This window comes from Diceros bicornis, chromosome 7, assembly GCF_020826845.1.
Source record: "Diceros bicornis minor isolate mBicDic1 chromosome 7, mDicBic1.mat.cur, whole genome shotgun sequence".
NCBI classification, from domain to species: Eukaryota; Metazoa; Chordata; class Mammalia; order Perissodactyla; family Rhinocerotidae; genus Diceros; species Diceros bicornis.
Window position 1 is genome coordinate 36,994,798 of NC_080746.1, and position 18,850 is coordinate 37,013,647.

Consider the following 18,850-nt stretch of genomic DNA (forward strand, 5'->3'; position numbering starts at 1 on the left):
ATTGCAACTTACTTGTGCCCTCAAGACCACCTTGGGTACATTCACAATATACAATTTTCATTTAATAATAGAATGCTTGCTCACATGTCCAACTTTCTGATTGAGTGGATCAGATAACACATATTTCATAATGGACATCTTGGGTTTCATAGTCACTTAAGTGTCCCATGATCAGGCATTCTATCTCTACATGGGTCCAATAGCAAGATAGGAACTCTTTTACTAAAACTTTTGTCAGCAGGGTATAGCATAGACTTATTTCAACATTTCAGAGTCTTCACTGTGATTCTCTTATTGGGACTTGAAGGTTTCAGATAGTGTTTCTGAATGTTCCAGTATAATTAGGTCTTTTGGATCATATGATCCAAGTGTCAGGACTGCTTTTGCCATAGGCTGGATGTGATGCAGAGCATTTTCTTGCTCTGGGCACTGCTGAAAATGGCAGCATTGTAGATTATCTGGTAAATAGGTTATAGAATCATAGCATTTTTGCCTCTAAAATCCAAAGAATCTTACCAAGTATTATTCTTTCAACTTAATAGGTGGTTCAAAAAATAGCAACTTGTTTTTCACTTTAAAAGGGATCTCCTGACATGCCCAGAAAACTAGACTCCTAGAATTGTCAAAGATGTGGCAAAACCCTGAACTTTCTCATAAATTCTGGTACTCTTATGTCTAAGGTATCTAGGATATTTTCAGTGTCCTGTTCACCAGGTTCAATTAGCACAATAGCACCAGTGTATTGAAGAATAGTGATATTCCGAGGGATAACAAAATGATCAAGTTTCCTGCAGACTATGTCATGACAAAGAACATGAGAGCTGACATAATCTTGAGCTAAGGTAGTAATGATATACTGTTTTCCCGGATAGGTAAAGATGAGGAATAGTAGCTATGACTAGTGTCACCATTTGAATAAATTTACAATTATCTAGTCATTTTATAAGACTTATTTGACTTTCTCACTAGCCCCAGAAGTGAGTCATGTGGGGATATATAAAGATTCACCACCAAGGTATCTTCCACACTGGTGATGGAAGTATTCTCTGCAATTCCTCCAGGGAATCATCATTGCCTTTAATTACTATTTTTATGAGGTGATAGATGAGGTATGGCAGGTGACAATTCCAGGGATACTTTCTACCATGGTATTCCACTGATATGTTAGGGAACCAATTGAGGATTCTGCATTTTAATAGGTGTATCTATTCCCACTCTACATCCTGAGACAGAGAAAATAACTACAGAATGGATCCATGGACCTACTTGACTTACTTTGAGATCGACTTGGACCAAGACTCCATCTATCCCCTGACTACCATATTCACAGAAGTGATTAGAAACTCCAAATAACTGTGTATACATAAAAATCAACATGAGAATAGCCTTGTGTTTGTGCATCTGTATCTGGAAAATATTAGCTTGATTTTCCCAACCTCTATTTTTCTCCACTATTGGTTTTACATAATCAAGGACTTCAGAAGAAAATATTGCCTTAGTGTTACATCAACCTTCTTACCTTTAGGCTCATCTTTTCTTCTAAAAAAGTCAAAAATGATTCTTGCTTTCTCTGAAATCATGCCTCCCTCATTGATCTATTTAACATATATCTATTGGACACATACTAAGAGCTAAGAATACCACTGGTCCTTAAAAATAAAAATTCAACAAGAAATGCATCCTACCCTACACCAATGGAACTTACATTCTAAGTTGAAAACAAATGTTTAATTACAATATGAAAATGAAGACAAAGGAAAAGTAGAACAGAAATAAAGGAGATATTACTTAATCTGACGGTCATCAAAGACTTCCCAGGAAGCAGATGTTTGAGCTGCAACCTGAAGGATACATAGGTTGAATCAAGTGAAGGGAAGTGGGAGGGAATTAGTAGTGAATCCAGAATCCAAGGCAGATTGAAAAGTACAAGGACGGTCTTGAAGAAGGCAGATATAATGGAGGGTCTTAAAATTATACATCAATGATTGGACTCACACAAGTTTGATTTTATCAATGGAGATTATTTACTTTAAAATTAATAAGTTTACATATACCAAATATATTGTAGATTACAGCAGGAAGTGAAAATCAATTCCTGAAGAAGATTTCCTATTCTCCCAATGTTGACACACCCAGATTTCAGTAGTTAAAATAAATTAGGTTTTCTGTAATCCAAGGAGCTGGACTTACTCATCCCTTCCTTGCAAACAAAGTAGAGCTGATAATTATCTTAAATCAAGACATAATTATGAAATTTGAAAAAACATACATGGAAAAAACAGCCCTATAGATTCATATAGATTCAAGGATACATATAGATTCAAGATGCATATCAACATATTCCAGTAGTTTTGTATAAAAATGGAAGCGGGGGCCGGCCTGGTGGCATAGTGGTTAAGTTCACATGTTCTGCTTTGGCAGCCTGGGGTTCGCAGGTTTGGGTCCCAGGCATGGACCAACGCACCGCTTGTCAAGCCATGCTGTGGCGACGTCCCATATAAAGTAGAGGAAGATGGGCACAGATGTTAGCACAAGCCCAATCTTCCTCAGCAAAAAGAGGAGGATTCACAACAGATGTTAGCTCAGGGCTAATCTTCATCACAAAAAAAAAAGAAACGAGAAATGAAGCAAGAAAAGGATGGCCTTGAACTATTGAAGATGTATGTCATAAACTGAAGGGTATGCTTAATTCAATCTTTGCACGTAACGTCCATCAAATTAGGTGAAATTTAAAACATCATACTCAATAGGATACATATGAATGTGACATAATTGTGAAACTTATTTGTAACCTTGGATGATTGCCCTTGAGGTATTTATATTGTTCTGTATGTGAACCTCTACTATAAAGAAAGTATAGCACTAAAAGGAAGTCAATTTAGGTTGAACCTAGATTGCAATCATCAAGATAAAGCTATAGATGGAGAAGGAAGCCAAATCACACAAGTCCTTAAAATTTATGTTAATGACATTGGCCTTTATTCTAAGACCCCTGAAAAGATATTACAGGGCTTTAGGGAAAATATTGGCATGATCATATTTACATTTTAGTGGATGCCAGGAGAAGAGTCAGAAGGCAGTAGTTCAGCAGAGAGATCACTGTAGATTTGAAAAGGGTGACAACTATGAAGATAGAGAAACACCAATGAATGTTTAAAATATTTTCAAACTTCCTTTTCACCCTTTCCTCTGATGATCAACTTTCCACAGACGGAATATTTGGACATTAATATTAACAAGAAACATAGTGATAATATCTTTAACAGAACATAGCCCAAGAAATCACTTCCTCATTCTAAGAACTGTGGCTGGAGGCATTGAGAACATCAACTTTTTAATGAAACCTCCAAGCTACACTAGCATGGTGTAAATTGAACACCTTGGCATCGCTAAATTCTAGTGCCACATTTTTAACAGCTAGGTAGGGAAAGAACAGGAAAAGTCACTTTCAACGTAAATGATTATTACTTAATTTACAAAGAAATTACTGTTAAGAAATCTTTAGAAGTTAATAGAATATCATTACTTGGCCAAGTCACACAACATAAAACCTGTAATGCAGAAAGCCATGCATTTTTCATGTAAATAGTTGGTTCCCTTTATGCTGAGAACAATGGTGAAGCAAAACTCAGAAACCTTGAAGCAACCACTTTATAAGCTTAAATAACTCCAATGAACTTCTATATCAGCTAATTTTTTTCACATGCTAAATTATAGGAAGTTATATAAACCAGCGCCATGAAATTATCTGGTTCTTCTATCTGAGAAATGACTCCGAGCCTGTTATAGAAACCTTTGTGGGCTTCCTATCTGATCCAGATCTTCTCTTTTACTTTAAAATGCAATTGTGTGCTCTGATTGAATTATTACAAAGTACAGATGCTCCCCAACACCGAATAGCCAAGATATAGCAAGAAAAAAAGCCATACTTTCAATCTTCATCAATCACAACCCTTTCAACTAATGTTGGCAATGAAAATCTCTGCATAAGGAAATGTGGAGTAACAACAGATGTTGCCAAGATTCAGTTTGGGGATTGTAAGGGTCAGTAATATTCATCAACTTGGTTAGGCTATAGCCTCCAGTTATTCAACAAAACACTAATTTAGGTGTAGCTGTGAAAGGTATTTTGTGGATATGACTCAAGTCCATAATCAATTGACTTTAAGTAAGAGAGATTATCCTAGATAATCTGGGTAGGCCTGATTCAATCAGTCGAAATACTTAAGAACAGAACTGAGGCTGATCTAAGGAAGAAATTTCACTCACAGATAGCAGCTTATCTCATGCTGAGAGCACCAGCCTGCCCTATCTGATATTCTGCCCTACTGATTTCAGATTTGCCTTGCCAGCCCTCACAAGCGTGTAAACCAATATCTTGCAATAAATATCTTAACATGTATCTCCTACCACTTCTGTTTCTCTGATTGAACCCTAGTAGATACAGGGACATTCTGAAAGTCCAAGCTACTGTCTTGCTACTTTAAGGTGGGGAAAAGGTCTGCAAGCCTCCTAACATTCTGGACTGTGTAAGAAAACACAGTCTTCCCTTCATTTACCAGTTCAGGGAGGAAAGTTTCTGGGAGGTAGGAGTCGTGGAAAGAGAATATCAGAATTACTGTAAAATTTTTCAAACTAAGATTCTATCCTAGTTTCTGATAATATTTGCCCTAATTCCTCCCAAATCTCAAAAATAACAATCTCTAATATTATTTTCCACTACTACTAGATTATTAACTTATCCTCCAGGAGTTTTCAGGCAGAAAAATTTGGTAGCTCCTATACTATCCTTAGTAGAAGAGAGAGAGAGAGAGACTGACCCCAGATGTAAAATGAAATCATAGTTTTAATAAAGAATCAGAATCTCTATGGGAAAACATACAGAAAGAAACATATACCAAGTCCTCTAGTTTACAGATATAGTTCATTTATCTAGAACATGTGGTCTCCTACAAAGCAGACACCCAGTTGAGTTACCAATTTGCCTTCTCGCATGAACAAGCCCATCTTTTCCCTACCATCCAATATGTTCTGTACCATCTCATTTCTTCAACAATCTAGCCTAAGTTACAGTAAAAGACAGGAATTCCCTCTCTGAATTCTTTAAGTCCTGTCCTCTCAGTTTCAGGATTTTGTCTGAGGTAGCACATCTTTCCTCAATGAATGGTACATGGAATACCCAGCCTCAAGTTGAGGCTTCTCCAAGACAACCTTACCTCAGTAAAATATAGCAGCGGCAATAGTCATTCAAGAGTTATATAAAGTGGCTGCAGGGAAGTCTAGAGTAACATAGCTGTACAATGTAACAGAGAACACCACTATGCACATTAAAAAAAATAGCTCTGCCTGTTGTTCTCCTCCACTTCCAACAGTTATGTTTCCTATAGCCTTCCAAATTCCCCAGTTCACATTATAAGTGAAGGTCCTTGTGACATGCCACTCAATTATTAGATGTACCTGTTGTATACCTAGGTCAAACTAAACATTTAAATAGGACAAGAATCATCACCTACAACTTTGAATTTGATGGTAACAGTAATATCTGCCACTCACCAAGGAATGGAGCAGGGCTCTTTATTTAGTGTTTTGCTGGGTACGGAAAGCTCCACGGGTTTCCTCTTGGCTCTTCTTACTATAATAGGTATGACCATATGAGTAATAGAGGGAGTCAAATGGGGGTTCTGCATGATGTTGAGATATTTGTTCCAATTATACATACAGAAAATGGGATAATGACATATTGTAGGTCCAGGGACCCACTTGTGCAAGTATTTGGAAACCTCTTTGTTTAAGCTAACTCCATAAATCTCCATATTACTAAAATTCTTCAGTAGCATTCTGGGTTCCAAGGTATAAGAAATAAATTTGAAAAGTCCCTGAAAAGTTTGGGTTTTACCTTTTCTCCAGAGCACATTTGCCTTGGTAAATGGTGAGAGGTCCCTGGGAAGTGGGCTATGAGGAGGACTCACTGAACAGATTTATAATGTTATTACTGATTCCTTATTCAATAATGCTAAATATTCTCTTCTTTGAAGAGAATCTGGGTATGGGATTTTGATGCAAAGCAACTCTTTCTCATGATGAGTCAGAGTAGCATGTTTTTATCTGGAAAACAGGAGTTATACAAATCAGACAAAATTTCAGTGGATTTCCTATTGTGGTCCTTGAGATCCTGTCAATTAGCCACAACCAAGAGTCCCTATGGATGAAATTATTCTTGTTTCTATGCTGGACCTGCTGTCTGTGCAGGTAAATGTGCCACTATACCTTTGCTAACTGTGTGGCCCTCCTTGATCTCTGACACAACAGAATCCTCCCATTTCTAATTAAATCAGGTCTGCACCATCTCTAACCAGAATTTACAGCTTACAGAGAAAAATTGCCAAGGTAGTTTCAAAGAATCTCAAGACTCTCTCATCACTGTATTTCTCAAAATAAAAGGGAATGCCTTCTAACCACTCTCAGGGAAAAAGTTAGGGGATATATAGGTTGATTACCAATAAAACACATTCTTAAAGGATACTTATCTCCAAACATTTCTTTATGCCTCTACATTTCATGGTTTGATCCTCTGACCACATGATGAGAATTGTCTGAAATGCTCATTAAAAATGCATATTACTGAACCTCATTCTAGTTTTAATGAATTAGATTTTCTGTAAGTGGGTCCTGAGAATATATATTAACAAACAAACAAAGATATTCTGAGGGACTCTAAAATTCTACAGTCACTGCTTATTTTACCAAAACATTTCTGATATTCAACTTCATTTAGCGTGACTCCTGTTTAAATCTAAACTACAATCAGATACTTGAAAAAATAGTTAGAAGTCACTCCCTAAACATAATGGTAAATTCCCTTGGTCTAAAATTAAGTTCTTATATTCCTAGGGAAAATTCATTGAGTATCCATTCCTAAATATTTCCCAGATATCTGCTGATATAAACTAGAAATGTCTTACAATTATTTTGGTGTATAAGAATTACCTTCAAGGGTTTGACTTTGTAATTGGAAATATGGACATGCTGGGTCCCAACTAATTCAGGAAAAAAGAGGACTTGAAGTCTGGAACATGACAAAAATGTACTTTCTTCTGTAAGAAACTTGCTAAAATAAAGAAATTCTAGCATCTTTAAGCAGGGAGGTAAGAACTTGATGTGACAAGAGAGAAGGTACTTCTTCATCCAATAATGGATGCTCATACTGGTTAGAACGTCAGGGAACCGAAATTCCTTGAAATCTTTATTTCCATCATAATTCTCAGGGCTCTATTCGTCATTTATGGTAAATGCAACAATTTCTTACTTAAAATATCTGGTGAGCTTATGAATCTAACTGACATTAAAATTTGAAATTTGGTAGAATTAAACTGTATTTTGAGCAATAACCAAGCAAGAGTTTCTTCTTGCAAAGTCATGGCAATCCTTGGATTACAGTGTGTGGTATGAATCAATAATTTAGGGTATTATATTTGTCATTTTCCTTAACGTCTTCAATGCTATTAAAAGCAGGATTCTACCACACAGTTTTTTTAAATTTTTCATGCCCTTCATACTGCTCTAAGGTCACAAGCAACTTAAACCCCAAAGTCAGACCCTTAGCAGGCATTTTATTCCTGCTAAGTAGAGGTGATAACTCAATTAGATATTTCATCTCTACATACCATGGGCTGCCAGATTTGCTCGCCCCTGTTCTGCGAAAACTTTAATTGATTCATGCTCAAATTAGTCCAGTTAAGTCCTAAATATTCCTTACTCCCATTCTTTGTACCCTACTTCTGATATAAAGTCAGATTCTTCGTTGAAAATAATGTTAAATAATTTAATGTAAGTTAAGCAGAAAATAAATGAGTTGAAAATCTAGGTCACATGATCTAGATAGTCCAAATTTGGTAATCAGGCAGGAACCAAAGCAGAGCCAAATCCAAATGAGAGAAATGTTTGTTTATAACCACTCATCTCATCCCCTCACCATTACAGTTTTATGGCCTATGCCTGCCTCTAGAACCATAGACCCTGGTACTTTCTGCTCTGCCACTGGACTCCAACACACTAAGACAATATCCACTTTGCTGTTATTTCTAGACTCCACTCTAGTCTCTTTCAGAAAGCTTTAACTGATCTTGCATTTTCTGACATTCATTCAAAAGTTAAACACCAGATGGGAAGATAAAATTGGCTGAACTTTAGCCATACTCACTTTTCTTTGCTGAGAAGGCACATCTACTCTTCATTGGCTATACCATGTATATAGGTATATATATATATACACATTTTTTTTTACAAAGCCCTTCTTTTACCACTAATAATTTATGTTCCTTTCAATTCAATAAATGCTGGTTAATTACCTTATTTCAAATACGCTCTGTTAAATCACTAAAGGATACAAAATTTAGTGAGAATGATTTTACCTTCATGGAGTTTGCCATCTAATCACTCTGGAGAAATTACATAAGCATTCTAGAATTCAGCTTTATTGCTTATTAAATGAGGCAGTTTAATTATGATGCAAACCACTTATTCCACCCTCTTTTTACTTACCACCGGGGCGAAGTTGAGGAACCAGGGTTGAAAGAAGAGTTATCATTATTTGCTTTTTTTCCCATAAAAATTTAGGAGGTACAAAATCAGGAGACTAAATAATGCCAAATCCAGGTGAGAAGGTACAATCTGTTAAGTCAAAAGTGGAAGAGTGAAATTGCTGCTAAAATTAAAGCAGGTTTTCAAAGTCAGGATGTGGATCCAAAATCTGAGAGGGAGAGAGGCCCAAATCACAGAAGTAGTCTGGGTAAAAATGGACAATAGTCCAGGGCAATTTCTTAAACGAGTGTTGTCTACTTGGCATTTATGTAAGATACGGATAAACTAGCCACATTTAAAAAGCTTGAGATAGAAAAAAAAATTTCTTCATAAAACATAAAAATCTGAAAGATATATTTCTATGTCTAAAGTTTTTGCACTCATAGTTATCTGCCTGATGCAGATAAAGCACTTGGTTAAATTATTATCATTACCATTATTATTATGACTATTATTATTGCCCTTTAACCTATAACAGAGATCTCAGCTTAAACCTCTGCTGTGCTCAGCTGGCAAACTGGCCTAAGGTTTATTTTCATGCAGTATGAATGGACTTTCTGAGAATAAATTCAACCTAAGGGAAGAAGGAACAAATCTCAGTAAGTTTGACCAAGGAATAAAAGTCTGTCCTCAGGGGTGAAGCTAAAATCAGCTTGATGTCTCTCAGGAGCATCTGTCTTTTATTCCAATACCCACTGCGCTCATGATTACTCTCTTTCAGAGAACCATCTGACAAAAGGTTGGAAAGTGGCGTTGGAGAAGCAGAAATAGAACGAAAACAAAATCAACATAATTTTCTAAAACCGAAATATTCATTGTGGTGCAAGCAGTACTTCTGATTAGCCCTCTAACTGATATAAAGCACATTGTGAGAGGGTATTTTCACCTACCTCATAATGGAACAGAGTTGAACTTTGGCATTTCAAAGATTCCATGGCCTATGCTGTAACAAGGGACAGAGGTGACAGGAGGACAAGGCAATTTCCAGTGGGTCCCCAGAGGAAGATAGTGATGCAGCAGCCGCATCCTGCAAGACATAATGTGATTCTATGTACAAGTACGACAACCTCTGAGGCCCTCGTAAATACCAGACATTCTGCATGAGCAGATGGAGGAAAGAACCAGTGGGATTTGGATGTTTATAGTTAGTGTAGCTTCATTTATACCCTTGGACTGCTTCATGACCTCTAAAATTATTTGAATCCAAAATATCTAAGAAAAAAGGCATTGACATATTTGTGAATGAGTGCATTTGCAAATAAAAATTAGCTTAAGAGAAGTTGGCAGTAGGATGGTAAACGTGTACCATTAATTACCATAGTTAAGATTCACAAGAAACTTGATTCTATAATCTAAATACACATCACATTGTCATCAAAATCAAATTTCTTAAAAATTCTAGATTCAAAAGATAAAAAAGATTCTAAAATTAAATATTGAGTGATCTTTATTCAACAATTGTCAGCAATATTCTTCTCAGGTAACTGTTAAACTAAATATATCAATTCATTCTGGATCACACTTACATTTAAAGAACTCACATCAGTGCTTGATAGGACAGTCTTTGCCTTCCCTTGCCCTCATTCTGCCATTTTTCTATTTATTTAAATTTCTGTTCTTTCTTTGATATTAAAATGTTCTTAGTTACTTGATTCCTCATACTATTATCTTGACTCCAGACTTTTCTTATTAATGTTACCTCATCATTTTTCCCTCTTGATCTTATTCTCCCTCACCTATATTCATAAACCTCCTCACTCTTCTTTTCATTTTCCTCTCCTGTTCTTTTTTACCATGCATGAATATACCCATGTCCTTCCCAAATAACTATGCCAAAAATATTCACATTTTCTATCTAACCTACAGGATTTACTCATAAAACTGCATATAAGTGAAAGCCTATACTGTAGTCTATCACATGATAGAAATCCTAATTAATAATTAAATGGGATGAGTGTTCCACAAATTATTTTTCTTTAGAGTTTCATATAAGTATTTCTTGAATGAATAAATGATAAAAATAAAAATTCTCTAAACTTAGTAGGTTTATATCTCTGTCCTGTATAAGTTATCAAACTGTATTAAAACCTTTCCAAGTGAAATCTTGTCATGACTGGTTTCTCCTTTCCTCAGGAAGCAAAAGGCTTTGTTTGATATTTCTTATGAATAGATATCACTGGCTCATCCCACTAGTTTGCCAGGCATGTTAAATGAAGATATTTCTAGTGCCCACCTCAGTGGGTTGTTGCAAGCTTTGAAGGAGATATTATTGTTAACTCTGTATCACAATTCCTGGCACACAGCCAGTGTGAAGGGCATGTGATGATTTTTCTAATACTGGACAAAGTATAAACATTATTTTATCATGTGAAAACTGAGGCTTAGAGAGGTTCGAGACTTAGAGAGGTTTGCTCACGGCCAAACAACTATTAAGAACAGAAATGGGATTTAAAACCAGATATAGCCAACCCTATAGCCAGCATTTTTAACCAATATAGACTTGTTCCGATTTACCCACTCAATATTCCCTTTCCTGAGATACACTCTACTCCAACTTGCCCTTCTAATGTCTGGAGACTTTTCAAGTGACATGGAAGGAAACTGAGAGAAAAGATTAATCAATAGAGATCACTTGCTCTAGTTCAATTCCATTTGTAATTCACTATTTGTTTCCAATTAAGTATTCACCCTGAACAACGGTGCACAATGTGTACAACTGAGGATTTCATTTTTCCTCATTTTTGTGAGTGGAGTTAGGGGAAAAAAGCCATAACTAGAGCTCTCCTTAGAGGTTACAGTATATAGCTAGCATTTGGCACATGGGAAGTATGTAAAAGTATCTTCATTTTAAATGAACAATCACATGCATAAAATATTTTGAGTGGAATATTGTTCAATAATTCTTTTTATTAAGAACATGGTGGGCCTTGAATATAAAGCTAAGGAATTTGAACTTTATAAGGTAAGCATAAGCAAGTGAATAAAATTTTTGGTAGAAGAGAAACAAAATTTCTCTTGGCACAAGCAAACTTGTTAAACGAAGATAGAATTGAAATGTTCCTAAACTGTGTTCCATCTATACTCTGCCTGTATAAAACTGCTCTCTGCCAAGAGGCTGAACATTGGTGAAATATACATGAGATTCAAAAAGTCATATTCCCAACTCCATATTGGTATTTGGGGGAATGAAGGTGAGGAGTTGTCAAGGGGGTGATCTCAGCATGCTCCATAGTGGTTTGACTAGAATATTTTTTCTTAACAACATCCTTATGAAAATTTCTATAGACTTTGAGAAATCAAAGAATATATTATTTCTCTAGCACAGATGTGGCCTTAAATTCCATCCAAATTGAGTAATTGTAATTGTTTTTCATCAAAAATGAAAATGCTTCCTTGTCTAGAAAGATAAAACTGTTTTATAGCAGAAAGATTCAATGTTATTTGAGTTTAATGCTACTTATTTGTCCACAGACTCATTTTCTGAATTTTCACCAGCTGATGATAGCAGGTAGGCAGGATTCTACATTTGTAGTAATTTTTCTCAGATAGTATATTTTGCACTTAATAAACAGGTCTGTGCTTGAAGGAGAGGGATAGGATAGAAAGAAGAAATGGAAATCTGGCCTATTATTAATAGCTGGTATTGGCAGCTACTAAAGTACTCATGATACTCTTTATTTGTTGCACACGGATGGGCTGCACATTAATATGGACAGGAGTAGAGCCAAGGACTATGAGTCAAAACATGACTTTGTCAGTTGATAACCTTTCCCAAGTACCCAGTATACACAGAAGTCTCCTTTATACGCTACGGAAATTTTCAAATTAGCAAATAAGTCACAAGAAGGCATAGTGCAATGGAAGGAGAATGGCAAACACAAAAATGCTAACTGAAAATCAATGGCCAAAAGCTCGAAAGATGTAATCTATTCCCATGTTTATGTCTCACTACTCCTGTCTTGCACTGTGCTCTCATTCATGCTGTAATACATGAAATTTCCTCAATATATGTGCCCTCTCTCACTCCGTGCAGTGCTTATGACTGTAAATGATTTGTCTTTTATTCAACAGGCTTAATGAGTCTGTCTTCAGGAAATCTCCCTTTACCCTTCTCTTGACTACATTAGTTGCCCCTCCTCTGTTTTTCGGTTGCCTCCATACTCAACTCTGGCAAACCTCTTGCCATATAGACTCAAAACAGTCATTCTTCCCATTAGACTGTAAGCTCGTTAATTTGGGGACCAAAATATTTTATAGTCCAGGTACTAGCATAGTATCTGGCATGTAATATGAGCTTAAAAACTATTTTCCTGTATATTGAATTTGGAAATAATACTGAATTGACAATCAAAATGCTCAAGCCTGAGCTCTATAAGTAGTTAGCTAAAAAAGAATAAACAAGTCATATGCTAATTTCAAATCTATAACATTAGAATCTCAAGTATTTCACAAATTCATGTTAAGCATTACATGAGATAACATGCAGGAAAGTGCTTCATTAGCTGTAAAATAACAAATTTTAATTAAGTTTAACTTCAGATTGAATGGAGAAGTTATTTATTTGAATTCGTGTTTTACTGGTTGTTATCACCAACAACAGGAATTGAAAGGACATCCTAATAAATTGAGAAGGGTGTTATTTGAGAATAATCTATAAAATAGGAGAAAGGGAATAGATGTATTGTTTACACATGGAATATAAAATTAGGTGAAATAATGAACTCATAAAATGAAAGTAGAGGGATAAAGGTAGAGATCTTACAGTGATTCTATTTCAGAAACCTGTACTATAAAAACAGTCTCAGAAAACTCTTGGGAAAAGTCAAAAAGTAAACAACAGTAGAAAAATCTATTTGTTGGGCCAGGCCAGCGGCGTAGCACTTAAGTTCGCGTGTTTCACTTCTGTGGCCTGGGGTTCGCTGGTTTGTGGACCTACTCACCGCTCATCAAGCCATGCTAAGGCGGCGTCCCACATGGAGCAACCAGAAAGACCTACAACTAGGATATATAACTATGTACTGGGGCTTTGGGGAGAAAAATACGTTTATTGAGAGTCCTAAGTCTATGAGGTTTTAAAGGTTTAAGGGAGAAAAAAAGTTGCTAAATTTGGTCAAGAGAAATTCAAAGCATAGATATCTCCAGTAAGATCTTTTCAAGAGCTGCCATTTTACCTTGAAATAGCATTTAATTTACTTCTGTTACCAAGCAATTTGCCAGTCTCTCTCACAGGATTGATTTGAACTAGAGTCCCTAAGAAACAAAAATCATTAAATAATACCTTAGAAATATGACAGTGACTGATCATATAGTATGAGTTTCATGCCTCTTGGCCTTTGCCATTTTCCACCTCATTTCTTATGTTCGCTTCCAAGATGATTCCATTTTAAGCTCAGCTACTAAAACTGTAGAAACTTTTCAGTTTTTTTTCCCAATCCATTTTGACCACATAAGGAAAAAATCACTGCTATCCAATTAATTCCCCTAATTAATAAACTTTATTTCCCCTTCAGCCTCTGATGGCATGCTCCATGCTGTTCATTTAACTGTCTGTCTCAAGCCTTCCCTCTGACCTACTTGCATGGAGTCCTGATGGTTTGGGCAGCATGCCAAGATTTCCACAGCCTTTACAAACACATTAAAAACACATTACAACCCCTTCTACAAATCTGTCCATGTATACCACTGTGTCACAGTTGCATCTCTGCTTAACTTCTTATCCATACCTTTATTGCTTCTCAACTTAACTACTTCATTCACTTTCGCAGTAGCCTCTCAGGGTTCATATTCTCAAGTTCTATGATGTACCATGTGAAATTGACTGCAGAGACCCAGCGACACCCACACCTATACACACAATCACCATTTCCTCTCCTCTAGCAATTCCATTGACTATCTTTTCACTACATTTTTTCCAAACATTTATTTTTTTGTTTTAAAAGTTGCGATGGACTTCTTGTAGTTTTCCTCATAGAAATCTGTAATTCTCTCCCACCAACCCTAGCCCTCCACTAACTACTCTGATATTGGTAAATGGAATTCCTCCCCTGTAACTTCTGTTGCCTGCAACAGTCTTATTACTCTCCATCTCATTAGCTCTCCATTTCCAAGCTCAGCTGAAAACAGAATGTTTTTCTCTTGCCTGGCTTTTATTTTCTCTTTCTCTCCTTCCCTTTAATCCAATTACAGAGGTAAATATCATTGATCCACTGAAAACTGTCTTATAATGTGAAGCCCAAGGGATTAATAACACATGCATCATAGATCAAAGTGGTAAATATTGTCTGTTTCTGTGTTTGGCTCCGAAAGATCATTGTTTCAAGTGAAATTGTTATTATCGGTGCAGCAATATTTGATGGGCACAAATCTTGGAGAATTTTTTACCAAAAAGTCTCTATCTCTAGCTTTATCTTTTTATCTGATTTCTATATCTATAAGGCATGGTTAGCATAGCTGAAATTCACATCAGGCAACCCTAAGCCTTGAAAAAATGTACATTCATTGCTAACATCAGAGTTTAGCATATGGTAAGTACAGCTAATGTTACATTTTCCCTGAGCTTTAGTACTGTGTTGGTCCTTTGATCCTTTCAATTTATAGAAAGACAGAAGACAAATGTGTTATACACATATACAAATACTTATATATGCTATAATTGAACAGCAGTGAAGTATAGAAGAAAATATATTGATACAATTAATATATTATTGGGCACTTATTAGGTAACATACTCTCGCACAGCACTTTAAAACACATTATTTCTTATAGTCCCATATGATGGGTACTACTGTCACTCTCATTTACCTAAAAAAAAACCAGGTTTTGACAGTCTAAGCATCTTGTCCAAATTTGCACTGTTAATAGGGGACCTGACCAAGATTCAAACTCATGTCTTCTGACTCTAGAATCCAAATACTTATTACAAAGTCATATAATAAAACCTCACAAGAAAATTATATTGTAACTGTCTTAAAGAATAAATAGAATTATTACACATAGAGATGGTCAAAAAGTCCTTCTAATGTTAAGGAGCAAAATAAATGTCTCTTTAAAGGAGAAGGCACATTCCAAACTATGCATCATAAAAGTTTAAAGAGAAGCTCCATCCCATTTTTCAGAATTAGTATAACTCAATAAAAACTAAAGTCAGAGAATGTAAAAATGATAAACATCCCTAAACAAGGGAAATATGCAGCCCATTGTTTTTATTGAGAATATGGAACTAAGGGACATTTTAAACTGAAGTTCAGCATATTGTGCTAAGCACAGTTTTGAGCACAACATAAGCACAAAGTAAATAGTGCACAGTTGATCCCTGAGCAGATTAACAGATTGGCAACCAGGAAGGAAACAAGGTAGCTCTTTTGCCAGCAAAAATATTGGAAATGAGCAGGAACACACAATGCATAAAAATTCTAAATCTGATAAGTTTAAAGATATCATTTTATGGTTTATAAATTTCATAAATGGTGAGAAATATAAAGCAGTTGTAATTATCTCCATTTCTGGAGGAGAACTAATACTGACAAGTGACTTGCCTCAGTGAATCAGTGACAGACTAGGATGCAAGATCTAGTCATCTGACGCCAAGAGAAAAACAATAACAGCAGCAGCACCATGAAACATGTGGAAAGGGCTGCGTCTTACTCAAGATACACACACATCATTTTAGTACGGCCAGTCCATACTCCATAGGGGTCTATGCAGATCCGACCCCAACACAATGCTCTCTACAATGAGCTGATCCTTCAGAGCAGAGGCTTACCAGATAATGTCCAGAGATATTCTGAGAAGGCCTTCTTTTGCCCTTTTCTTTCTCTGATATGTTGAGAGCCAGTTGGCTCATTGAGGATAGGAGATTTGGAATCACCTGGCTGTGTATGCTGTGCTGGCTCTCATTCTTACACAGCCTGAAGTACAAAACACATTCATAGCTAGGGAGACTTGGGGATCTCAGTAAGGAAAGGCTTCTCACTCTTCCTGCCTCTTAACATACGTCTTTTTTTATTTGGGGGACAGAATACAGCTTGCCAGATGCTGTGGTTTGTAAAGTTAATAGCTATGAAGGAAAGGTTAGAAAAATGAGACTTAATATGGAAACAAGCCCTTGGAAAAGTAAACTGAGGCTAAAGCCAGATCTTGGACTGTTGAAAGTCACTTCTTGGCCCATTTCATAGCACTTTGCCCTTTGCATTTAACTTCCTACCCACTGTTCTCAGGATACTGTGCATTCAACAGGACATAGCAATTACCCTTTATGAGGCCCACAATCAGTTATTCAATTCTTAATGCCCTCAACACCTTTAAGAGATCTTTTCATTACAGGCACACAATTCCCAAGCAAGAGAATAAAGCATTTCCTCCATCTAAAACCCTGTACTAAAGGTTTCAGCTTCAGAGATTTGCAAAGAGTTACTTAAATAATGCTTACTACGGGTGAGCTCTCATAGGTGCCTGAACCCCCACGTCCTCCTAGGGGAAAGGCTCTTTTGTATATAACTCTTCTGTTATTCATCCATTCATATTGAGCCCTTTTCATTAAATCAATGCCTTTCACCATGACTTTGGTATAGAGGGTTCCTCCTTTGTTATTTAGACCTGAAGCCTCCAAATCTATTAATCATTTTAATTTGCTAACTAGGATAGAGGATAGGATAAGTGGTTTGAGAGATGCTGATATGCAATGATTATCTAGTGTAGGCTAGGGGAAACCATTTTAGTCTCCTTTTTTCCAAACACTATTCCATTGTACTATAGACTATGCTATAGGGAATAATCCTCTGCTGGCAGGGAATGAATGAGATGACCTTAGTGGAGCTCTGTCACATCTAATGTCTATGACTCTTTAATTCAGTTATCCTTCAGGCATAGAAGAGCTTTCCATCATTACTTCTAAACTGTTTAACTACCATTGTTACTTCAGAAAAGCCTCTCAAGATCTGTTCTACTTGTCTGCCTTGCTTGAATTTCTGCTTCATGTCACTGGCTGCCACTGTTGATATAGCATTTCAACTCTGCCAAAATCACTTCCTGGTGTTCCTCCAGATTGTTATTGAGAAACTTGATAAAATGTCTCTTTCCATGACAGATGTGAAAACATTTGTCCTCCATTTTATGACAGGTACATTTCTAGCAACACTCATTGCTGCATATTCATCTAGGTTAATAATCTAGAGATAGAAACCAAGTAGTTTATATGTATAATTTATACATAATCGTCTGCTTCTCCTGTTATTTGAAATTCAAGTTTACTGTCTTATGAATGTTTATAATCTTGACTAAGCAGAGCTCTAGGCAAAACATACCCTGATGCCATCTTCTCTGAATCAACAGCGGAGACTTGCCAGACAAGTGACTTTGGATAAAATAGGAATGATTTAAAGGAACAAGGAAAGAATAAATACACTTGCACAGTATTCCTCTGACTAGTGGAGCATAGGTGGTGTTAAATATCTAAGGTTTTATGTGTAGAGTTTGCAAACTGTACACTTGCAGTTATGTACTTTGCTGAGTTTAAAATAAACTAGCAATTCTTTCCATGACAACTGGTTTTAGGTGTAATTCCACATGCATGTGAACCTCAAATAAAAATTGTTTGCAGATAGACAGAAAGATGCATATATTACTAAGCATTTTTTTTTTTTTTTTACTCTGACCAGGTTGATACAGGCCAGCCTACTGAACCATTCTTGATGATGTGTCTTTCAGTGACATGAAATCAGCAAGTGGTAAATTTCTTTTCAATGCTTCATCTTATCAATATGCTGTCTGAATAGAAGATATGGCCACTATTCCAGTAGGAAACATATGTCTGGGTTCTATCAGCAATTGATATGTCCAGAACTGAATGACTGCATTAATTCCCTGTCTTAGCTATCTCTGCCCAAGGGCTCACGATCACTCTCTAGCGGCTAATGTGCCCCAAAAGGAAATTTCAGTTTTACCTTATATATCACATTATGGAAAGAATACATTTATTCACTATAAGAAGCATTATTGTAGTGTAAACTTTAAGAATACAAATATAGATATAGGTTCAGGAGTAGATATAGGCATAGGCAGAGATGGCTCTAAATTAGATTTACTGTTTTTGAGTTCCTTTTCTCCCTCTTACAAATTCTGTGACTCTAGTTAATTAATCTAGTTAATTAATCTAACTGAAATAAGTTTCAGTTTCCTCATGGTAAAATGGGAATTATATTAGACCAGCCTCATAGGATTCTCCTCAGTAATAAATAGGATCATGAAAGTGGAATGATAGGCACAGGTAAAA

At 36.1% G+C, this 18,850-nt stretch overlaps 1 long non-coding RNA gene across 1 annotated transcript in view; it reads left to right on the forward strand.

The window, feature by feature from the left end:
• The window catches only part of LOC131408513 (uncharacterized), a 213,314-nt gene that overhangs the window by 183,428 nt on the left and 11,036 nt on the right, over positions 1 to 18,850 (forward strand). The window contains exon 4 of the long non-coding RNA XR_009220778.1: positions 18,237 to 18,305. This is a non-coding gene — a long non-coding RNA (uncharacterized LOC131408513). The remainder of the gene's footprint in view (positions 1 to 18,236; positions 18,306 to 18,850) is intronic.